This window comes from Tachypleus tridentatus, chromosome 9 (assembly GCF_004210375.1).
Source record: "Tachypleus tridentatus isolate NWPU-2018 chromosome 9, ASM421037v1, whole genome shotgun sequence".
Lineage (NCBI taxonomy): Eukaryota > Metazoa > Arthropoda > Merostomata > Xiphosura > Limulidae > Tachypleus > Tachypleus tridentatus.
In genome coordinates, this window is record NC_134833.1 from 22,190,897 (window position 1) to 22,217,583 (window position 26,687).

Sequence of the window (26,687 nt, forward strand, 5' to 3'; positions counted from 1 at the left end):
TTTATTAGAATATACAAATAATTAACAAACACTGTTCATTGGTTGATACATTTTAAATGTTTATTTATTTAATACGTTACGTGTACGTATGTATGCATCCATGCATTTCTTAATATTTTGTAGCAGCGTGACTTGTTCCAAACAGTTGAATTTCAATTTTGCCACCAGAGATATAACGCTGTATGACGCGAGACAGAAAGTTATGAATATATTTGGAGAAGTTGAGGATTTTAATTGTAAGCGATCGCACGAGCTGATATTCTGTGACACACTATCTGTAAAGCGATTTTAGCTGTGGTATAGCGGCTCATATAATGGCTCTGAGTACAAATTTCTAGCTCATAATCCCCTCCTCTTGACCAATTTGAGATTTACTTACAGCCGCAGTTGTTGAAGATTCCCTCTTGTTTTTTCACGAAATATATTTGTAATATTTAGAAACAATAAAATGCTGCAATAGGGTTGATAAATATTCACTTAGTATATCTTTTATTTTTTATGATTATGCGATTTCAAGAAATGATGCATGTTATTAAATCTACAAGGTGCTAAAAAATGAAGGTAGAAAGGAAATCTGTGCCTTTGCATGTAAACTTTTATTTGTTTGTAATTAAGCATAAAGCTACACAATGGACTATTTGTACTTTGCCCACCACGTTATTATTTTATTAAATTCCACTGGAAAATCGATAGGACGAATACTGCTAATGAAATGGACATGAAGGTTTTATATTCATTTTCTTTACTGTAACATTTCTGAAATATTCCTGTCCTGTCTTGTCTCCTTTATCCATTACCAGCTCACTGAAGAAATCTACACGTCTTAGATTAACCCTTAGTCACAAGTACAAGAGAGGGAATTGATGACTCTGACTGTACTTATTTTGTTAATAACTAATCTTTGTATCTAGGTAACAATTAAGTAATAATGAAAGTCTCAACAGTAGCGAAACTGAAACCAACTTTAAATCAACAGAATCCAAATTTACCAATGAAAGACCAGATGGAAAGCAGTAAGTCATCACCACCCAGTGACAATTCTTGGGACACTTTTTTACCAACGAATAGTAAGACTTACTGTCACATTATGATGCCCACAAGGCTGAAAGGTTGAGCATGTTTGGTGGGACGGATATTCGAATTCACGACACTCGATTTGCGAGTCAAACACCGACTAACCATCTGGTTATATCGGGCCTAAACCGAAACTGAACGATATGTAATAGTGAATAAAGTTGAATGACATTTTTGAGCAAGAAACGTTTTATAAAGTGACTTGTCTACGGTAGTTTCGCCGCTTAAGGGTAGAGTATAATTAAGAAAATCAGATCGTGGCTCAAATCTCCATTAAACTTTCTTTTGAAATACATTTGTTGATGAAATACATATTCACACAAAAATCAATAGATGGCAGCACATGCGACGCGGACAGTAGATTCGTAAATTAGTACATCTATTTTATATGGAATATTTTTGAAATTCTGTGAACATTGATAAATGACATGAAATGTTTACTTTATTGAAGGCTGAATTTTATAACTATATAAAGTTACAAGTATTCTATTCAACGCTATTTGTGTATAGTCCCAAATAAAACTCTATAAATGATTCTAGCAATTAGTTCTGTAAAATAAAAGGTTAAAGTCTAATCATTACGCTATGATTTATGAAAACTTGTGTTTGAACATAAAACTTTACTATTTTTTGGATATAACACAATATTACGTTTTTATGGCAAAAACAAATATATAAAAACTTCTAACAAAAAATCCTAAATTTCTATAGTCAATTTCTAATTACAATAGAAATTATATATTTAATAAAAAATAATAAAAATTTACAAAAAAAAAACAAAGCTCTAACCTATATTGTTGAAACACCGAGGAAAGGAAACAAAATAAAAAATGCCTGAAATATTTGCATGTTGGTAATTTTGTGTTTGTTAACAAGTCTCTTGCTGGTACAGCGGTAAATCTTCGTATTGACAAGACTAAAATCAGCGGCGCGATTCCCCTTGGTGGACTCAGCAAATAGTCCAATGTTGTTTTGCAATAAGAAAACACGCACATACACTTTTGCCGACAATATCTCTGAGCAAGAGAGAAAACACGCCTAGTGAAAGCCATATCCATGTTAGTTGTAAACGTAATCACTAGTGGTATTGTCACGCTTAAGAAAATAACACGTTCAACAGTGAAGCTAGGTTTCAAATATAATAAAATCGCGAACTTTAATGTAAATAAAAGTCATTTCAGTATTTTGTTGTTTTTAAGCGCAAAGCTTTATAATGGGCTATCTGTGTTGTACTATTTATAGGTATCAAACCCTTATCTTTACCGTCATAAGTCTCCAGACTAATCGTTGAGATACTAGAGAGAGGGCGCGTGTGTGTAATAACAAATTTTGTTTTTGATACTTTGCGCAAAGCTGCTCGAGGGCTGTCTGCTAGCCATCCCTCATTTAGAAGTGATGGACTTGACTTACAAGACAACAACTCAACACTATCAGTCAAAGCTGCTCGAGGGCTGTCTGCTAGCCATCCCTCATTTAGAAGTGACGGACTTGACTTACAAGACAACAACTCAACACCATCAGTCAAAGCTGCTCGAGGGCTGTCTGCTAGCCATCCCTCATTTAGAAGTGATGGACGAGACTTACAAGACAACTACACAACACCATCAGTCAAAGCTGCTCGAGGGCTGTTTGCTAGCCATCTCTCATTTAGAAGTGATGGACTTGACTTACAAGACAACAACTCAACACCATCAGTCAAAGCTGCTCGAGGGCTGTCTGCTAGCCATCCTTCATTTAGAAGTGATGGACTTGACTTACAAGACAACAACTCAACACCATCAGTCAAAGCTACTCGAGGGCTGTCTGCTAGCCATCCTTCATTTAGAAGTGATGGACGAGACTTACAAGACAACTACTCAACACCATCAATCCCTAGTCTACTATTTACTAACAAAAACTGAACTCGATCGTTACATTATAAAGTCCCCTCGACTGAAAGGGCGATCATTATCGGTGACACAATTCGACCTCTCAACCCGCAAATCTAAGCACAGGTTAATAAACCTCTGTTTCTACGCTTGTAGGCAAACAGTGTCCGATAAAAATGGCACCAGTAATAATTTCTATGAAAACAAAAGGCTAAAAATAATTATGAAACATTGGAAGCACATTGCTACATAAAATAACATAAGTATACACTTTTGTTGTTGTTGTTGTTTTTCATTTTTAGGAAGAAACTGTACTGTTACTGGCGCCATTATTACCGGTTTGTTTTTTAACGGATTCCGAGGCGACAGTATTGGGAAAGAATTATGCACTAACATTACCGGATCCGTAGTTATGATTATTATATAAGAAACACGCCGTGCCACTCACGTGCTAACAAAGAAAAATAAAGTATAGAATGAGGTGCTTGAAACACATCATCATAAAAAATGTAGAAAAAAAAGTTACTTTTTAAACATTTACATGGCTAGAAAGTAAGAGAGAACTGCTATTATCAGGAAATAGTTTGTAAGTTTTTTTAGTTATCACTTTAGAATTCACTTTAAAATGGAAACAAAATGTAGAAAAGCCGGACTGTTTACACGGCATACAAGTATTTTTGATATGTCGTATATGAAGTTTCTGTGAATCGGTAGTGAATAGAAAGGCACGTGTTTTTTAACCCACTTCGTATACAACAACAATAGTTTCTTGATGGGAATTCCAAGGCGAAGCAAAAGACGACCAAATGTGAAGAGTAATAGCCACGTATAACTCACATCGTGTTGAAATGCGTTTTCACTTGAATTCGTTTAATATTGTGCGCATTATTTACCACCTGATTAGACAGGTAGTTAAACATACTGTTATCAGCTGCTGAGGCCCGGCATGGCCAGGTGGGTTAAGGCGTTCGACTCCTAATTTGAGGGTCGCGGGTTCGAATCCCGGTCGCACCAAACATGCTCGCCCTTTCAGCCGTGAGGGCGTTATAATGTTTCGATCAATCCCACCATTCGTTGATAAAAGAGTAGCCTAAGAGTTGGCGGTGAGTTGTGATGACTAACTGTCTTCCCTCTAGTCTTACACTGCAAAATTATAGACGGCTAGCGCAGATAGTCCTCGTGTAACTTTGCGCGAAACTCAAAACAAACAAATAATCCTATTATCTAATGGTAGGAGGTTTCAATATCTGATTCCTATTTGGATTCAGGCGAAGACACTAATGTATTATAATATGCGACCTCTACAGGACAGATAAGACATTATACTGCTAAATTCTAATGAACCAACAAAAACTATTGAACACCAAAATGAAAGTGACTCCTGTATAGATTTGTATTTCCCAAATCCCCACCCCGACTGTCATCTTTAGTTGTCATAGAGGTCATAAAGTCTTCGATGATTGCCTCCTGTGCGAAGACTGGAAGATAAAATGGTACAAAACAATTTAGCAACCCACACGCGGATGAAAAGTTTTCATCCTTTTCTTATATAAGGATTTCTTATGTAAATTCTTATGTAAGATGCAACAACACGTAAATATGGAAGACAAGATATACAAAGTCAAGATATATCTAAACACGGAGCTCCAAGTTTGGATGTTTTAAGACTCTTCTCTTTAAATAAAAACTTACAGAAGACAACTTACTGACAGTGACGTTAGAGTATCAACGTAGTTGGGCAAAATGTAGATACCCTGAAATATGGATGGATCTTTAGGAAAGCCTTACCAAAACTCATGAAGAATCACTCTCGTCTTAAAGACCGTTGAATTACTGTAGTAAAAATTATTATTGGAAAGATGTCAGGGAAAGTTGCAACTAAAAGGCTTTGCACTTATATAATTGTTATCAAAATGAAAAGAGAAACATGGATCATTCACAGTTGATACAAGGAAAGGGTTTGAAGCTGGTCAGGACACACTGGCAACAGCTTTAAATTAAAAAGATGCCTGTTTAGTTGCCTATTCTTTCTGACAAATTGTACTGAATGCGCTCCAGTGTATCTGATGTACGACTGGTTGTATTTGCGCTAACTACCAGAAGATGCATTATAAAGCATGGTAAGTGGTAATAATAATACACCATAAACACTGTTATGCTTTAAAGATCACCGTTTTTCCAAACCCCTTCACAATCTACATCAGTGATCCAGCTTACCTTGGCTGCCCCATTACGTTTTGTGGGCTTACCTTTGATTGCGACATTGCGGTGTAGAGAAGTACATCTGGTAAAGTTGAAATATAAATCAAGATACAACAATCACTCCGCAGGGTTACCTAATGGCGCAATGACGCAAGAATGGTCATCAATCCTGCCAGTATCACAACTAACTTTACCTTTGATTGCGACATTGCGGTGTAGAGAAGTACATCTGGTAAAGTTGAAATAAAAATCAAGATACAACAATCACTCAGCAGGGTTACCTAATGGCGCAATGACGCAAGAATGGTCATCAATCGTGCCAGTATCACAACTAACTTCTGTACACTCGACAAAAGACATGTTGACAAGAATAAAGCATTACCATCCAATTTAATTACTGCCATTCGTTTAGAAGAAACACTGGGTGTGACATTTGGCAGACAATTCAATTGATCAAACCGCATTAACACCATGATAACTAGAGCTAATGAATGTATGAATGAACTGAATACAAAAGTAAGAACCAGAATTAATTAACTTACCCTACTTTTACTGCAGATTAAAAATGATCTGTTTCATCCTAGATTGCGTGTTAATGAGTATCATTATACGTGCTATATATTTTATGACTAATAACAATAAACCAATAACAATAAACCACTGTTTTACATTTTTAATATAAATTCAATGCCGTTAGTTAAAGTTGTCTTTCCCGGTAAAAACTCGTTTTTATTTGAAATAACAGCCGACTATAAATACGTAATTTATAATTACTTCCGGTAAAGGAAATAAGAAGTTCCGGTACAGAACGTTGCTCTGAATGAAATTAAAGAATAATATTTACATAACAATGATGTTGTTTGGTTTGTCTATTGCACAAAGCCTACGGATATTTTGGTTCAGAGTATCAAATCTCACCGAGAACAATCATTAGAAGATATACGCCAGCTTATAAAACAAACCAGTTTTCTGTGTTAATTTTATTCACATTGACCAGTGTTTTGTAAAGTTCGATCGTGTTGATGTGGTTTGAAATTACACAGATAGAAAAGAGAGAGAAATATATGCACCCAGCCATTCTTGTGTGTTAGGAAGTGTTATTATACACTATTGTGCTGCTAACACCAGCAACAGAATCGGTTTATCAATTGTCTCGATGAAAGTACTTAAATTTGGCAAGATATATTTTTACTTCACGAAACACTCACAACGTGTTTTCTTTGAGGTATGTAACAATAAACTTTTGGTTTTAAGAACTATATTGTTTAATGTGGTGTCTTTTTTTCTTTCAGCCTTTGTATCATTTGACCAAGGTAATCCTTCTATGTAGCACAAAGCGAAATGCATACAATATTATAATATAATGTTCAGGGACACAGGACAAGAACATCTTGATGCCAGAATAATCAACACCAAATGCTTATAAATCCCACCATTTTCAGCAGGTGCTGAACTTTGTACACGTTCTAGCCCCAGAAATCGTTGGAATAGTTACTTCCTAGGAAACGTTGTTTAAGACATCGAAATAACAACGTGTGCAATGATTTATATTTAGGCAATTTCTGTCAAAAACATGAAGTATGAACAAAGATACAGTTTTACATAGCAGTAATGGTTTTAGAGGTTTCAGCGTTTCCATCGTCTACAGAATCAATATCATACACCTTGCTCTCTTCTAATCTTATTCACCTTTGACCTCTCCACTGTATGCATCATTTCTTCGCTTCCAACCAATATGATGTTGGGAAAGCTATGGGCTAGTGAGAAACCAATGGATTATTCTTTATTTCTTTTGTCTTTATTTATTTCAGCGAAGACTTAAAGTGAAAGTTTGAAAATTAAAGTGAAAAAACTGGTTTAATTTGTTTGTTTATTTATTTATTTATCATAAATGTTTTGTTTCTTTTTGGCTTTACGGACAAATCTTTTGATCTTTATAGTGTATTTCTGTGTGTAAAACATAAATAGTAAACATAAGTTTTTTTGTTTTTTTTATAATTGAGCACGAAGTTACACAATGGGTTATCTGTGCTTTGCCTACCACGGATTCCAGAGTTGTAAGTCCGTAAACAGGCTCGGACTGGCAATGCAAGGACCAGCCCAGACAATGTCAGGTTTTGCATACTGGGTAAACAATTAAAATTAATGTCTAAGAGTGCAACAAATGCATTGGTCTACTGTGCAAATTTATTACCCGGTGTCTCGACGGGCCAATTCTCTATGTAAAACACATAAACAGTAAAGGTAAGTAAAATACCTCTGTGTAAAAACACGTGAATCCTTAACTAAGCAAAACGTCTCTGTGTTGAAACGTGAGATGTAAACGTAAGTGGAACGTTAAATGTCTGTTTGTTCCTACGTGTACATTATATAACTGAATGAAAGTCCTAAATCACGAACGATGATAAAAACTGTGCCACGAAGACGTCTTGTCTTTAGCATTAGGTTAATCTTAATAGTGAAGAACCATGTTATTTCGTAATAGTTTTAAAGATAAATTACATCAGATCGTGAGTCAAACCCTTATAATACACCCTAACTTACCTTTCGTTACTTTCTTGTTTCTGAAATAACAACCTGATTTGCAGTGTTTATATAACTTTTATATCTAGTGTCTTGCGCTCGTGTAGTGCAGCGCTATGTCTGAGGACTTACAACGCTAACAACCGGGTTTCGATACCCTTGGTGGAGTGAGCGTAGATAGCCCAGGGTCTAGCTTTGTGCTTAAATTAAGATAACCAATCTAGTGTCTTTTAAGAATGATCCCTGTCACACCAAACATGCTCGCCCTTTCAGCCGTGTGGGCGTTATAAAGTGACGGTCAATCCCACTATACATTGGTGAAAGAGTAGCCCAAGAGTTCGCGGCGGGTAATGATGACAAGCTTCCCTCCCTTTAGTCTTACACTGCTAAATTATGGACGGCTAGCGCAGATAACCTTTGTGTAGCTTTGTGAGAAATTTAAAACAAACCAAACTTTCAAGAATGATTTATGTCAGTGATATCGGGTGGATGACAGACTAAAACTCTATTATTAGTATACAACTGATTGTATTAATATTAAAATATAATACACATTTGGAATGAGGATTTTCAAACACGGTCGTCACTGAATGAGAAAAATTTAAATGAATACAAAGCACGACGCATGCCTTTAAAGGTTTGTGTTTGTTTTGGAATAAAGCCACAGTCGCCCACTTTTTACGTCCATTGCGGGAAATTGAACCTAGATTTTAGCCATTTACGTCCTACCAGTGGATATCGAAATACTGCGCCCAGTAGCAAAGCAGCATGTCTTCGGACTTACAACGCTAGAATCTGAGTTTCGATACCTGTTGTGAGCAGAGCACAGATAGCCGAATGTGTAGCTTTGTACTTAACTTCAAACAAACAAACAAACTTCAAGATATTTTATGGAATAATTTGACATCTTTTCTCCGGAGTTGCTTTAATTAAAAATTGTCTAATTTTGTTTGATGCAACCGAACGCGACCAATTTCTTTTACTCAGGGCACAAAAAAAACGTAAAATTTTGAAAAAGAATTATCATACTCGTAGTTTCTGTGTTTAGAGTTACGTATCATCTTACACATTAAAATTGCAAACTACAAGCATATTTTCATTAAATGTGGGCACGGCATGGCCAGGTGTTTAAGGCACTCGACTCTTAATATGAGGATCGTAGGTTCGAATATCCGTCACACCAAACGTACTCGCTCTTTCAACCATGGGGGGCTTTATAATGCGACGGTCAATCCCATTATTCGTTGGTAAAATAGTAGCCCAAGAGTTTGCAGTGGGTGATGATTATTAGCTGTTTGGCTTCTCGTCAATCACTGCTAAATTAGAAGGATTAGTGCAGATAGTCCTCGAGTAGCTTTGTACGAAATTCAAAACAAACCAAACTGGAAAGTCATAAACTTTATAGCTTAACCTTAAAACGCATTAAAAGCAGTGTAATCTCAGTTACTTGCATGTGACAACGCCACGTGCAATTGTTAATCAAGTAGGGCAACTTGTTTGTTCACTCTAAAACAAGCGTCATAAATATATATATATATAAAAAACTTCAGTATTTTCCAAAAGATGTCGTTCTCGGAAACACTCCTTACGATGAAATATTGCTCAACTTGTAGGAATTAATACCTTACGTTATATGAGTCTAATGGCGAAGGCAACTCTGGAGTATATTTTCGCGGCAGGTGTTTTAAAGAATAGTAAAGTATTAACTACCAGCCTGTCAAAAATGAGGGAACAAATACTACCACCCCCATCCCTTAGTATACCGTAACCTCACATTTAATAGCTAACTAAAATAATCGGCCCGGCATGGCCAAGCGTGTTAAGGCGTTCGACTCGTAATCCGAGGGTCGCGAGTTCGAATCTCGATCGCACTAAACATGTTTGCCCTCCCAGCCGTGGGTGCGTTATAATGTGACAGTCAATCCCACTATTCGTTGGTAAAAGAGTAGCCCAAGAGTTGGCAGTGGGTGGTAATGACTAGCTGCCTTCCCTCTAGTCTTACACTGCTAAATTAGGGACGGCTAGCGCAGATAGCCATCGAGTAGCTTTGAGCGAAATTCAAAAATAAACAAACAAACTGAAATAAACATGTATTGTGAAATCAGGCTTGACCAACAAAAGGCTGAAAAGTGCAGTCGAGGTAGTCAAACATCGGTAAATTCCATTATGAACCAACCAAAATTAAGATCATTTATGAAATGAATTCGTGGCCTATTCGTGGTAAAATCAGTTAGATTAACAACTTCTAATAAATAGAAAAGCAGTGCGTTTTGGTAATGTTACGTTCCAACTATGGCTTTTATGTCTTGTTGCTTAGCAATATAAATACTGGAAGTATGAAATAAAAGGTACAAACAACAAAACTGGAAAATATTTGTCAATTTCCTAATTTAGAGTCGCCATTAGTTAAAGAGATTTGTTTTCTTAATAGAACGTTGCTGATATAACATAAAACAATTTAATTCAGAAACGTTTTAAGTTAAAAATTGCATCGACATTTTTTACTCCTAAAACAGTAATGAACAACCAGTAGTTGAGTTATTCTGTCTGATTAATAACCAGTAGTTGAGCTATTATATCTGATTAACAACCAGTAGTTGAGCTATTCTATCTGATTAATCGCATTTTAGCCTTTATGGCTCCTCCTATTTAAATAGACCGAGATAAATTAAACGTGACGTGACACACATAGCGTATTTATATATAAGTTAGATTAACATTATATGCAAAATATCGGTCAGTCGGAGGAACATTTTAAAGATATGATCCATTTTTAACTGAAATCTTACGGTGCGAAGCCAGACAATTGTCTGTTTGCGCACTATCCAATGCGGGAAATCGAATCTCCAGGTTTTAGCATCGTAAATTGGCAAACTTACTGCTGACTCGCCAGGGGGAGTAGACAGAGTTTTGAAAAACCATAATTATGTGATTTGTGGACGATACATTGATACCTCCAATTAAAATTATCGATTCTCTTCGGTAAACCCATTCCCCCTTGGACATAGAGAAAGAGTTGTCACATGATACCATGTTGTATCCAGTTTAGGTGAGCGATTAATTATTGGGGCGCGGCATGGCCAAGCGTGTTAAGGCGTGCGACTCGTAATCTAAGGGTCGCGGGTTCGCATCCCAGTCGCGCCAAACATGCTCGCCCTTTCAGCCGTGGGGGCGTTATAATGTTACGCTCAATCCCACTATTCGTTGGTAAAAGAGTAGCCCAAGAGTTGGCGGTGGGTGGTGATGACTAGCTGCCTTCCTTCTAGTCTTACACTGGTAAATTAGAGACGGCTAGCGCAGATAGCGCTAGGGTAGCATTGTGCGAAATTCAAAAACAAACAAACAAATATTAATTATGGACTACTGTGTCAGTTAAGCATACCAATCTCATTAAATCTTCCATTGTTAGCTCTATCTAAATTATACACAAGTGATGGATTGAGTTAGAACCCATAACGTTCTGTTAGCAATAACTGTGTAGTCCTTGTTCAACAATATACGTTTGTAAATTAATTTAAAGTGGAAAACTTTGTTAAAATTATCTTAAAGCTTATGCCTGTCGGTCGAAAGTCTGAGAGTTGTGGCATCGCTTATAAGACGCTTGGGAAAGCTCATCTATGACCACCCGAGAGGTAAGTACCCTCCAATGACTGCCATGGACAAAAAAATAGCCTCCCCAAATTAAACATCCGTTGGATAGTATTAATCTCATTCGTTATGATGAGAAACCCACTTGAAATAAAAATGTACCTCAGAACGGCTGGTATGGGTATTAACATCCTTTTTTTTTTTTTTTTTTCTTAACCCTAAGATGACCTAGGAAGGTCGAAACGTTGTTCTCTCCTTATCAGTAAAAGTGTTAATATCCATACCAGCCGTTCTGGGATACATTATTATTATTCTCACCAATTCAGAAATATCAGATGTGATAGAATAGTCTATTCAAATGAAAGACTCACGCGTAGCCTGAGGGCTTGTGACACTGAATACTAAGTTTCGATATCCCCTTTGGGCAGAGAACATATAGCCCATTATATAGCTTTGCTCTTAATAACAAACAAACTTACACTTTATGAAGACCCTTAATTTTAGAAAAAAAAACATGCCGGATTGCTATGACGAGTGGGAGCCTGGGGTGAGGGGAGTTTGAATTTTGTAAGTCAAGTATTATTGAAGCTACTATTTTGGAGAGGACGAGGAGACATGATGTAGTTGACTGCATGGATAAAGCACCTATCTGTTCCTTAGCGAGATAAAATATCCAAAGCACGTTTTAGGTTACATATCCGGAGGGATTTGACAAAAGTTAAACACACAGGAAGTGAAAACATTGTGAAACAGCGAACACATAAAGTTATAATCAACACAAATTTATCAATTAATCCACCGCATAGAAATATCTGCTCATTAAACGTATTTCTCAATTACGGTTTAAACAAATACGATGAAAACATATTACGTAAGTTTAAGCAATCAAGGCGTCAAAGTGGGGCTTAAAATTTTAAGCACGCCTAAAGAATATGCTAATCTGTGACAAGGACAACCATGAAAAACTTGTAGACTAACCTCATAACACACGTGTCACGTGACATCATAACTTGCACCTCTTAATAAAATAGGCCAAGTGTTTAATACGATTATAATTACGTTGAAACGAGTCTTCAGTGTTACTAAGAAGGCACATTATTCCTCTGAGATTATAATTTTAATTGAAAGTTGCTCAATTTCAGGAAAGTTAGATAGTCATGCAAGATAAAAATGTCTGAGAATTTACATACCTATTATCAAAGGCAAGGTGCAGCCACCAATCTCTTCCCTGTGAAACAGCGATAAGTTTCGATACCCATGATGGGTAGGTACAGCACAGAGAGATTCCCTTGTGTAGTTTTGCACTTAGCTACAAATAATTTTACAATGAAGTTTATTATAGTCAAACATAAAATCATTCAGTATTATAGTGGCTCTGTTAGAATTAAACAGTGTAACAAAAATAAAGTTAGTAATTTGCGAGTTAATCTGTTTCTAAGTGGTCGTTGTAAGTTGGCTTACATGCGATTTATATGTTGTAATGACTCGGAGAGTGGTAAATTACTAGTTAAACGAAGCAATAGCTCAAACTTTATGCAGATGTAATATAATATCATGACTTGCAACTCGTGATTTTAAAATGACGTTTATAGTTTCTTTGTTATTGAGCGCAAAGCACTATGGGCTTTCTAAGCTGCGCCTTATACAAGGCTCAAACCTTGATTTTTACTTTATTAAGCGTAAATAAACATGAACTAACTCAACTTATCTTCTGCAGAGATCTACTCCTGAATATTTATTTGTTATTAAGAGCGAAGAAATATGGGCTATCCAAGCTATGCCTTCTGCAGAGATCGAGTCCTGGAATTCACCATCATGAACCTCAATCTTACAGCTAAGCCACTAGAGGGCTAAACATGTGGGAGGCGTGTGTGTGTGTTTTTCATATAGCAAAGCCACGTCGGGCTATCTGCTGAGCCCGCCGAGGGGAATCGAACCCCTGAATTTAGCGTTGTAAATCCGTAGACTTACCGCTGTACCAGCGGAGGGCACATACAGGAGTTGTTTTATAACGTTTATAACTGCTTTTAGCGCATGCATTTACGTCTCTATATAACTCTATTTAAATCAAATTGTTTTTGACAAAATCTATTCTCTCTTTATGCACCTAATCATAATTCTATGATTTAAAAATCTCGTGTTAGAGCATGAACTTTTAGTGTGTTTGAGTAGAACATAGAATTATGTTCTTGTGGAAAAACGAAACAAAAATATAATAACTTCTAACAGAAGAGCTTTAAAATTCTATAGTGATAATTACAATAAATAATTAATATAGTATTAATTACAAATTACAAAAAGCATGTACAACCACACCAATCTAGGTCATCAGTTGGGTACCTTCGCTGCTAACGGTGTTTTCGTCCTTTTACCCACGAACACCAGACGAGGTTGGTCTTGCTCGGCAAACTTATCAAGCATCGCAGCAAAAATGTCACATGTAAAGCTTCATGTACCATGAAAAACTAATTATTAAACACAACACATACATTTTGGGAATATGTTTTGATGTTGGGGCTTGGCATGGTTTAATGGATTGCCTGTTCGGATTGAGAATTCGAGGATTCATGGTTTGTTTCCCATTGCTGCAAAAACGCACTCCACAGTCGTTGGTCGTGGGTGCACTATGAGAGTGAATGTGAAATCCCACTATTCGGTCATATAGTAGTAACACGAAAATTAACGGTGGGTACAACTGACTAGATAGATACAATTCCTCAAGTATTTCAAAATAGGATGTTAAAACAAATTATAACACGAACCCAATATGTTTCAAAATAGGATGTTACGTTTCGTTGAAAACAACAGTGTCTTTGGTGTGAACTACGGTGTGTTTCTTTCACTACCTGAAGCGCAACAGAATCCCTAGAGATGTAACCAGATTGTATGGTGAAATCAAGGCAGGACTGGTTCTTAACCTTACATCTTACCATGTCCATTTTCAGACAATACACAGACTCTCTGTTGTGAACTCCACTATCCATTAATATTACAAACACAATTAGACTGGTTTGTGGTCACCAAAAGTTTAACTTAAAATCCTATTGAACTTTTTCACGCCAATATCGTTGAGATTAAGGTCAAAACCACCAGAACTGGAGAGTCTAAAACTGGATATCAGAATTATTTATGGACGTATCCAGGATTTATCCTAAATTCACAGACGATTGTGTCAAAGGCGTGAAGACAATTTATAGAGTGCTATCATAAAGTCATAGTAAGCGAAAAATATCTGTTATGATATAAGTACCATCATTCATCACCGGCTTCAATGACAAAAATGAATACCATTTATTCTGGAAGAGATCTCTAAGATACAAGGACAACATCCTGAACATTTAGATGAAGTACCAGTGCCAATGGTAAAGTCTTTACCCTTGTGAATAATATGTAAATGGGTCGTGGAGGAATTTATTCAGAAAGATAGAAAGAAAAGATTTTCCACATGTATATGCACAATCAATAATGTCTGGAACGATTTCAAAAATGACGTTTCTTTTACCGCTCTTAGCTCTTCAAGAACTTAAAATGTCCTTTTCGAAAAACTGAACCATCTGCTACAAATTAATATTCACGAAACCATCAGATGCACGCGCAGGTTATACTACACCGTGATAAGTGCTTTTGGTGGACATACAGCTGCTTTTGAAAACATTTTATTCGTTATCTGCTGATCAGTTAAAATATCTATATACCTGAAATGTTTTATTTTAAGCCCAGCATGAGAAACACGGTATTCACTGTTGTTTTGCGATCCAAAACGCTTAAAAGAAATAAACTATACAACAATTTTTGTTTTTGTTTTGAATTTCGCGCAAAGCTACTTGAGGGCTATCTGCGCTAAATTAGGGACGGCTAGCTGCCTTCCCTCTAGTCATCACCACCCACCGCCAACTCTTGGGCTACTCTTGTACCAACGAATAGTGGGACTGACCGTTACATTATAACACCCCACGGCTGAAAGGGCGAGCATGTTTGGTGTGACAGGGATTTGAACCCGCGACCCTCGGATTACGAGTCGCACGCCTTAACACGCTTGGCCATGACGGGCCCTTATACAACCCTCAATTGGTTATTAATTACATAGCCCTCCCCAATGGCTCGAAGGTAACTTTATAGACTTACGACACTAAAAATTGAGTTTCGATATTCGTTGTGGGCAGAACTAAAATAACCAGTTGTGTAGATTTTTTTTTTTAAGTTAAGCACAAAGCTGAACAATAGGTTATCTGTGCCCTGCCCACCATAGATATCGATACCCGGTTTATAGCATTGTAAGTTTGCAGACATACGGCTGTGCCACTTGAAAGCAGATTTTTTTCTCCCAACAATCAACCAACGAAACATGCTAATTTTTATATTGTTTTCTACATTAACTTTAAAAACTAATCCCTACGACTTGCTAGACAGTACATAAAATAGTAGTGTACCTCCATTGTATCTGGGAGCAGTGCCAGCGTAAAAATATTTATAGTGGGGAACCCCGTCTTGCAGCAATTGATTCTTCACTAAAAACAAAATATAACCAAAAAAGGAAAAAAACAAACAAAGCATTTTCGATGACTTATTATTTCTACTTACTTTTAACTTCAATCATAAATTTCCTTTGCATTTCAACTGAATATATTCGATTTCTTTCATGGGAAATGTGTTAATGTTGAATCATATTGTGTAATGCATATGAAAGACAATGGATGTGCACCTATTTTCTGAGAACATATGTAGGAGAGAACCAGAAAATGTTTACAAACCACATGCGCTACACAGAACAAAACTGATAAAACTTGGCACGTGTTTGGTTTTCCTTACCACAGCACTTGTTAACGTTGTACAGAGAAAAGCTTCTTCATCGCCTTCAAGTTTGTGATCAAACGCAAATAACTGATCCGAGATTTCTCATTACTGATTGAAAAATCACTAGTGTTATTGAATGATTTCCTCTTTATTAAGTATATTTCACGTTTATCGTTAACATTTAAATAATTATCTTTTCATTAGACATATTTATTAACTTGTTTTATTAACTGTGTGTGTTTTCTTTTTTAGCAAAGCCACAAAGGCTATCTGCTCAGCCCACCGAGGGGAATCGAACCCCTTATTTTAGCGTTGTAAATCGGGAGACATACCGCTGTACTAGCGGGAGACCTTTTATTAACTTCTTTAGCATATTTATTAACTTGTTCTTCAGTCTAACATAAAGTTAGTGTTGTGATGGTCACCATGTAAAACATACACATTTCCTAACAGCACTTGAACCATGTTTTTTTTTTTCCAGTGTTAAATCGATGAACTTGGATTCTTTGCAGTTCTGTCTTCCAAGAGTCAAGTATTGCGCTTAGCCGTAAGTTGTTAATGAGATCTTTAATTGACCCATTAATTGCAAACCTAAGACAATGATGTTTCAGAATCACTTTTATTACAGGTTATCATTTATAATAATACCATACAAATCTTGGATGCAACAACATTTTTATAATTGGAATATTTAATTACCTGTTTGTCTTTGTAACACAAAGTTCCATAATGGTCTATATGCGTTCTGCCCAATGCAGAGAATAGAACTGGATTTTAGCTTTGGAAGTCTATAAACGTATCTTTAACTCACCGAGGGACTTTTATGGTCCAAAATAGAAAATAAAAATTTATGCCATTATCGTGCATAAAATGACCAATAAAATGAAAAGTGATTTTTTTACAAGATATACTCTACGTTATATAATATTATAATTAATAAGAAACATGGTAATTACAAAATAAAATATTAAACAATTGTCATTTGCCACAAATCGGAAATTCTGTAAATAAAATGATTCCTTAATTACTGAATAATTTTGTTATCAAAACGAGTGTGTGTGTGTTTTTTTTATAGCAAAGCCACTTCGAGCTATCTGCCGACCCACCGAGGGGAATCAAACCCTCGATTTTAGCGTTGTAAATCCGTAAAAACAAAAAGGGTAATATTTGCTAAAGTTAACACGAAGTGAGAATTTTTTTAAAGATAAGGAAATGTTCAGGAAATGAAACATTGATACGTAGTTGGCTAAAAGTTCGTAGATATGCTCTTTATTTCTGGTTATTTTGCACAAAGGTGCACAATGGACTTTCTGTGTTCTGCTCATACGGGTATTAAAAACTGGTATTTCATGTTGCGGATTTGCAGACATGCCGTTGTGCCACTGGATAGACCATATATATATTTTTTAAAACTTAAAGACACATCTTGTATTCAATATAACGTTTTAAAAACAAAAAATGGAAGAACTGGTGGGATACGAGAATCAGATGATTGAAAATCATTATAAAACACATGATTTTGATAAAAAAAAACATCGTTTTTCGTTAATGTTTGGTATTTTCTTCTGTGAGGTAATAAAAGATATTAACTAAAGTATTGCATACGGACACGCTATCCTCAGAAAAGATATTGCTTATACACACTGCTGGCCAAAATCTTGAGGTCAATGAACGTAAAGAAAAAAATATGCACTTTGCATTATTAGACTCAACCACTTATTTGAGTAGAGCTTCGAAAGATGAAAATAAAAAAAGGGAAAATAAAAAAAAAACGTTTTTAACATTTAATAGGAACAATGTGAACAGTATGAAATTAGCCTAAATACTAGCTGGTCAAAAGTTTAAGACCATACTGAAACGAAGTCCAAAACAGGGTAGGGAATGCCCAACAAGAGGTTTCAGTGGTGTTGCACGACCGTCATTGCGAATAAATGCAAATATTTGCTTTAGCATGATCGATATAAGCGTTTGCAGAAGGCTGGCTGAAATGTTATTCCAAGTGGTGAAGATGGCTTCACGAAGATCATGCATCATGTTCGGAATTAACGTTCATTTCTACAGACTTCCCTTTCTACCCACCCCAAACATTTTCAAAGGGGTTCAGTTCGGGCTGACATGCTGGATGATCCAAAAGAATCACATTATTCACCAGTAAAAAGTCCTTTGTCCAGCGGGCATTGTGGATTGGAGCGTTGACCTGCTGAAAGATCCAGTCATTTCCACACAAGCGACGGCCTTCAGTTAATAAGGATGCTTTTTCCAACATGCCAATGTAGCCAGCTGCTGTTTGACGTCCCTGTATAACCTGAAGCTCCATTGTTCCATGGAAAGAGAAAGCACACCAGATCATGATGGAACCCTTTCCACTGTGTCGTGTAGAAAATGTCTTCGGTGGGATATCCTTATCGTAACAGTAACGTTGGAAGCTATCTGCACCATCCAGGTTAATTTTTTTTTGTCATCAGAGAACAAAACTTTCTTTCACTCTTCTTCGTCCCATGTTTGGTGCTTCTCAGCAATGTTTAACCGAGCTGTTTCGTGGTGTGAAAGGAGACGTGACCTTTTTAAAGATTTCTCTCGTAAATTCCGTCTTATTGTTCTTGAGCTGCATTCTGCGTCTGTAAGGGCCTTAATTTGGTTCGACGATCGGCTGGTGTCTTGCCGGACAACCCGTCGAATCCTCATACTTAACGCCGGCGAAATTTTCTTGGGCCGACTATTTGAAATTCTCATTCCGTATCCCTCAGGGTATTTTAAGAAATTTGCAACAGCAGTGTTACTACACCCAATCTCACCAGCGATGACACGTTGAGAGAGACCTTGCTTTTGCAGCTCGACAATTCTGCCACGTTCAAACTCTTTCAACTTTTTTAGACTTTGCCATGTTTTTACCCAAACATAACACAGGGGATGTCAGTGGGAAATGTTGACAACGCTAATGCTTGAACACAAATAACTAAATTTCGCTACGTGTTTACCAGTTAACGCTTCGTTTCAATATGGTCTTAAACTTTTGACCAGCTAGTATTTAAGCTAATTTCATAATGTTCACATTTTCCCTATTAAATGCTAAAAAAGTTTTTTATTTTTATTTTCTCTTTTCTTGTTTTTATCTTTCGAAGCTCTACTCAAATGAGTGGTTGGGTCTAACAACGCAAAATGCATATGTTTTCTTTATGTTTATTGGTCTTAAGATTTTGGCCAGCAGTGTATTTCAGTGTCAGAACACCTCGAGAAATATTTAAAGTGAACCAGCTATATACAGGTAGTAGATACATAACAAAGAAAATAAATCGTGAGTAAATTTGTTTCTCCCTGGCTAAAGCAGAGGATGTGCACACTTTTTTTGTTTATTTCTCTGTGTTTCCTGGTATAAGTCTTCACATTTACAACGCTAAAATTATGGGTTAGATTCCTTTTGGTGAACACTGCAAACAGCCCAATGTGGCTTTGCAATAATAAAGCACACGCATTCGTTTTTTTGTAGTTAAGCAAAATGCTATACAATGGACTACCTAGCATTTAAGTCTACTTGTTTGTTTGTTTTTGAATTTCGCACAAAGCTACACGAGGACTATCTGCTGTAGCCGTCCGTAAGTTAGCAGTGTAAGACTGGAGGGAAGGCAGCTAATCATTATCACCCACCGCCAACTCTTGGGCTACTTTTTCACCAACGAATAGTAGAATTGACCGTCACATTATAACGCCCCCATGGCTGAAAAGGTAAGCATGTTTGGTGTGAGGAGGATTCGAACCCATGACCCTTGGATTAAGAGTCGAGTGCCTTAATCACCTGGTCATGTAAATATAGTTTTACTTAGCTGACAAAGTTGTGCTCAAGCTACACGTGTTACACTGTTGTTTCCAATGATTTGTATCTTAGTTCACTGTCGATGAATGATCAATAGATCGTTTAGGTCAGGACAGAAGAAAGAAAATTTGGGGTATTTGAGACGAGACAAGCGTTGTGCTAATGAGCAGATTTTGTCCAAAACTCTACTCATATAAACTAGAAAAAAAACATGTTATTCTTGAAATTATCAAATATTTAGATAGTTTAAGACCAACAGTTTTATTTTTTTTCGCTGCCATGTTGCTGCACTATTAGGTAAACAGTTTTTAAAACTCATCGGTTAAAGTGTTAGAGTAAATATTAAATGGTGATATATAATTAGTGATTATTCAGTCAGAATGAACAAAATTAACAAAAGTAAAGGGAACTCTGGTTGGTTAAGACGTGTATAAAATAGAATCTGTGTGTACGTGTTAGAGATATTATATTAATATACACTACTGTGCGACAGTATTAGGACATAACCAAAATTTAAATATCAGGCTTCTTTCAAAGAACATTAGGAGTAAATCACGGGTGAAACATCGAATATTTATTAATCTTCGTATTCAGTAGAACAGAAACTCAGTGGAAGTGTTTGAATCCAGAAAACAGTTAATATTTTGTACCTCCCCCATTTTACTTTAATAACTGCAGACGGTCTTACGTGCCCGGCATGGCCGAGTGCGTTAGGCGTGCGCCTCGTAATCCGAGGGTCGCGGGTTCGCATCCCGGTCGCGCTAAACATGCTCGTCCTTTCAGCCGTGGGGGCGTTATAATGTGACGGTCAATCCCACTATTCGTTGGTAAAAGAGTAGCCCAAGAGTTGGCGGTGGGTGGTGATGACTAGCTGCCTTCCCTCTAGTCTTATACAAGCACCAATCAGGTTTCTCCTCCTGGTTGGGGGTTGTGCGGTGGGATAATAATCTACTCACTTAAAAACCACCCTGTTGATGAATCCGCAAGACATTGCGGCCCTATGTTCCTTCATGGAATTGAGTGGCATAAGTAAGTAAGTAAGACGGTCCAACAGAAAGTGTTGCAGTATATTTAATCAAAGTGTCATTTGAAACTTCACTCCAAATGTCTCTAATACATTCCCGTAAAGTTTCTTTGAATTAAAGGTTTCGTTTGTCAAGTTTTGGATCCATGTCAAATCCCAGATCTGCTCATTTCGGTTGAGATCGGAATTGTGTTGGAGCCATTGAAGTAACTTCTTCCTTAGCTAAGTAACTTCCGGTTGGATGAGCGTTTGGGGTCATTATCATCTTGGTAATAGAATCCTTTACTAATAATACACATACCACTGGGTATACCACAACGGATCAGTATCTGATGGTAATTGCGCTTGTCCAATATTCCACCTATTTTGCAAATACCTTCTGTCGCCTCATCAGGAAACATCTCCAAACCATTACACTGCTTTCGTCATGCTTCGTGGTAGGTGGTATACATTAACATATCTTTCATCTTTCTTCCACCAGACGTACAACTAAGCTTTGAACCAAATATTTGACACTTGGACACATCCGTCCATAACATACTTTTTAAATTATAAACAGTCCAGTTTTCATACCTATTACCATGTTTCAGTCTTTTGATAACACTTGAATATTGAAGTAAAGGTTCTAAAACTGCTACATGACCAAATATTCCATTATCATGACTCTTCTTGATACTGTAGACCTGGACAATTTTCTGTCATTTGGTGTATGGTTGTTTATCTGATGCTCAGTGACAGTCTTCCTTCTGTCCTGAAGGCTACATAAACAAAGATACTTAACATCAGTATCACTGAGTTTAGGTGTTCTGTGTCTTACTTTCTTACTTTCATATTTACCTGTTTCTGTCTCATGGTCTCTGATGTACTTGACAATGTTTAGGGAGTATTTCAAGTCTGCAACCACCTGTGGGAGAGTCCAGCCAGCGTCACGTGAAGGTTTTATACCAGTTCTCTTATCTACTGACAAATCTATCCACTTTTATGGCTGTGGCATGAAAAAAACACGTAATATATAGAGTTAAACACTGTTTTTATCAAGGTTTATTTATGAAGCGTTATTACATTGATTTCTTCTAACATATATCGATACCATATGCTACCTCTTTGTTGGCTTCTTTCTATATAATTAAGACACTACATGGAGTGCCATGACCGTTATTTTCTACCTTACGTTTGATCACTATGTTCCTCTGAACAGAATCCTTATGACATGACTTTGGTACAAGCATATGGGAATTCCAAAGAATAACATTATGTAACAAAATTTTTACTTTTTCTTGTTCCTGGGCAGAAAGTGTTATTTCCCAATTGCTTATGCCTAAAGTAAATGGGAAAGACCTATTTTTTCTTTAAACTTTGCTTTTGTGACCTGGGTAATGAAATTTTTTAATTTACCCATTTTCTAGAACATTCCAGGTAGATTCAGTATTGAGTAGTTGATAGAGAATTTTCTCGAACTTACAAGAATTTTCAAGAACTTTCCATAGATATATATATACAGGGGCTCACCACTTCAGTTTAGTTCTAGCTGCCTAAGAGAACACATAGACCTATCTGATTTTATCAAAGATGGCATCAAGAAGCTGCAAGCATTCTGCTATGTATGTGGCCAATTTATCAATACAAGAACGAAAAAGTACTCTGTGACAACATCTGCTAAAATGTGTGAAGCCTACGTACAAGGCATATTTCAGCATGCCTGTCGGAGATCAAGACAAACCTTGGGCACCTCATTTTACCTGCGAGCACTGCAAAAAAAATCTCTAGAAGATAAGACGGACAATTTTTACTTGCTTGAATAGTAGTATTTTATATTATGCCAATTTTAAACCTTCTAAAATTTAAATATCTTTTTTTTAATTTCCAATAGTCTAGAAACGTATCACATATAAAATACTTTGCATGAACCTCTTACACATTAGTTGTGGATGAAATAAATTTATTCTTCATAATAACAATTTTATTTTGTTATTTTACAGGATGGTACAGAGGGGAAAAGAGAGCCATGAAGTTATCTATTCCAAGAATTTGGCATGAACTCACTGACCACTCAAGCAATTGCTACTTCTGCATGGTGGACCCTTCCAAACGTCGGGCTGGCAAGAATGCATCTGCTATTACTTATCTCGGCCTTCCATTATCCATCGCCTCATTGCCACACTGCCCTGAGCTCCCTGTACCTACTCTGTCAGAGAGAAAGCAGCCATCCTCAGAAGAGAACAGTAAATCAGAAGAGAAGGTAGACCTTGAAGATCCAGATTACAATTTCAGAGGTGCAGCTGGTGAGAGAAACCCATACTACCCCAACCAAAGATACCTCAATGACGTGATCAGAGATCTTGGCCTAACAAAGTCGAATGCCAAGACTATATTTGTGGGCTGATACGTGAAAGTGATTTACATTACAGTTAAAAATTTCGAAAAACTACTCGCTTCTAAACATTTTTGCATAGCTTTAGTATAAATACAGGTAAATATTGATTCATATGTTGTTTTATTCAGACCTTATGTTGATGAAAATGTGCAAATTTGCCCGTTTTTACACAGAAAATAGGTTAATTTCTAAATTTCATTATCCAGGTTACAAAACTAAAGTTTGAAGGGAATAATGGCCATTTTCTGTACTTTTACAACATAAGCAATTGAGAAATAACACATACTATCCAGGAACAAAATTTGTATAATAAGTATTTTCACACACAGTCATTCCAGCTCATTAAAGTTTTAACACAGTTCAATGAGACATCACCACATTGTTGAAATTTACATTTTTTGATGTAATGGAAAAATTAGCCCCATAAAATGGAAATAATCATAAAATATTCTTCTGTCCTAACAGTTTTGTACAGTACTGTATATTAAAACTAAAGCACTATTAGTGATTATTGTGTACTACAACAAAAATAATATTAATGTGTTTTATTTTATAAAAGCTAAAACAACATTAACGGTAGCTGAATACAAAAGCTACTACCATTGTTATAAAGGCTATAATATAATACAGTGGTAATTGGATATTAAAGATACAACAGTAATAATGGTAGTTGGATATTAAAGTTTTAACAAAGGTAGTTGTAGTTGGATGTTAAAGCTATAATAATAACAGTAGTAATTGGATATTAAAGCTACAAAAATAGCAAGAGTAGCTAGATATTAAACCTATAACAACAGTAACAGTAGCTGGATATTAAACCTATAAGAATAGTAATAGTAGCTAGATATTAAACCTATAACAACAGTAACAGTAGCTAGATATTAAACCTATAACAACAGTAACAGTAGCTGGATATTAAACCTATAACAATAGTAACAGTAACGAGATATTAAACCTATAACAAAAGTAACAGTAGCTAGATATTAAACCTATAACAACAGTAACAGTAGCTATATATTAAACCTATAATAACAGTAACAGTAGCTGGATATTAAACCTATAACAACAGTAACAGTAGTTAGATATTAAACCTATAACAACAGTAACAGTAGCTAGACATTAAACCTATAACAACAGTAACAGTAGCTGGATATTAAACCTATAACAATAGTAACAGTAGCGAGATATTAAACCTATAACAACAGTAACAGTAGCTAGATATTAAACCTATAACAACAGTAACAGTAGCTAGATATTAAACCTATAACAACAGTAACAGTAGATAGATATTAAACCTATAACAACAGTAACAGTAGCTAGATATTAAACCTATATCAACAGTAACAGTAGCTAGATATTAAATGTATAACAACAGTAACAGTAGCTGGATATTAAACATATAACAATAGTAACAGTAGCTGGATATTAAACCTATAACAACAGTAATAGTAGCTAGATATTAAACCTATAACAACAGTAACAGTAGCTAGATATTAAACCTATAACAACAGTAACAGTAACTGGATATTAAACCTATAACAACAGTAACAGTAGCTAGATATTAAACATATAACAATAGTAACAGTAGCTGGATATTAAACCTATAAAAACAGTAACAGTAGCTAGATATTAAACCTATAACAACAGTAACAGTAACTGGATATTAAACCTATAACAACAGTAACAGTAGCTAGACATTAAACCTATAACAACAGTAACAGCAGCTGGATATTAAACCTATAACAATAGTAACAGTAGCTGGATATTAAACCTATAAGAACAGTAACAGTAACTAGACAATGATAGCAGTAGCTAGATATTAAACCTATAACAATAGTAAGAGTAGCTAGATATTAAACCTATAACAATAGTAAGAGTAGCTAGATATTAAACCTATAACAATAGTAACGGTAGCTGGATATTATAACTACAACAGAAGTAGAACGTGAATGATAAAAAATAACTCTAGTTTAATGTGAAAGCTAAAACTTTCCAATGATTGCTGTATGGGGAGACTATGCTATTAAAGCTACAGATGTGAGTGACTGTTATTTACGAGAATTAAGAGAATTCCAATGAGTAAAGCATACTTGTTATTAGATAGTTGGTTAGTCCAACCCTACAAGATTTTAACGTGTACGACTATACTTTAAATGTTATCCAGTCCAATAATTTATGTTCACAGCCAAGTTATTGTGATATTGAAACTGTGACGCAAGACAGCACGATGTTTCTCTTTTTATGTTAATCTCGCTCCCATCATTCCCACTTCAGAAACACACACCTGGAATTTCCACCAATTAACTGTTTCGTAATAACGTCGTTTATCAATACACTAAAAACCAGTCGAAACGCATTGAACAGGTCACCGTTTTCACATGTTACATTCAATTCCACGTTTCTGAAGTTTTTTTTTTTTTCTGAAATATAAGCCATCCACAGGAGAACTGGCTTTAACTGGGAGCTTTCAGCCTTGACAACACAGGTTTGTGACATCACGCGTGTGAAAGAAAAAGGTTCGGGGTTTTCCTGTAAGTGGGACATAAAACGAATATTTTTACAGCGACAATCTTGACTAGCTAGCCACTAGAACCCAGCAATCATTCTTGGAGCCACGATCATCGAAAGCTACGTCAGTCTAACTAGGTGATATATAACCAGGAAAGTACACGAAGTTTTGTTTATTTCGATGCCTGTCAGTAAGTAGGTTAAGGGACAAGCTGATACGGTTTACTTGAACTCTGTATTTGGATGAGAGAGATATATCTTTATTAATCAGGTAAGTCTTACGTTGTCACTTTGACCAATGTATAACTGAAAGACATAGCTGCAGTTTATATAGTTTTATTCTCAATAAAGTAGATGATATACGTAAGTTTGTTTTGTTTGATAGGATGTACGTGATTACGACTAAATATTGATATTGAGACTGTAAAAAGTCTCGTCATTTAACGGTTGACAATAAATATTATATAGAAAGAAAAATATAGCTACTGTACACAACATTTTTAGTGGTTACGTTATTATAACCAGACATTGTACAGAACATAATGTCTTAAAAGTTATATCACTTCATCTAGTCATTGTATATAACACTGTTTCATTAACTGTTGTATAAGTTTATCTACCTAAACCATAGAACATTCTTTGCTAACATTCTTAGCATAATATTTGAATAGATTCATGACATTCAATTTTCATTTTTTCTGTTGTATCAGTTTATCTACCTTAACCATAGAACATTCTTTGCTAACATTCTTAGCATAATATTTGAATAGATTCATGACATTCAATTTTCATTTTTTCTGTTGTATCAGTTTATCTACCTAAACTATAGAACATTCTTTGCTAATATTCTCAGCAAATATTTGAATAGATGCATGACATTCAATTTTCTTTTTTTCTTTTGGTGCAAACGTACACAAAGCA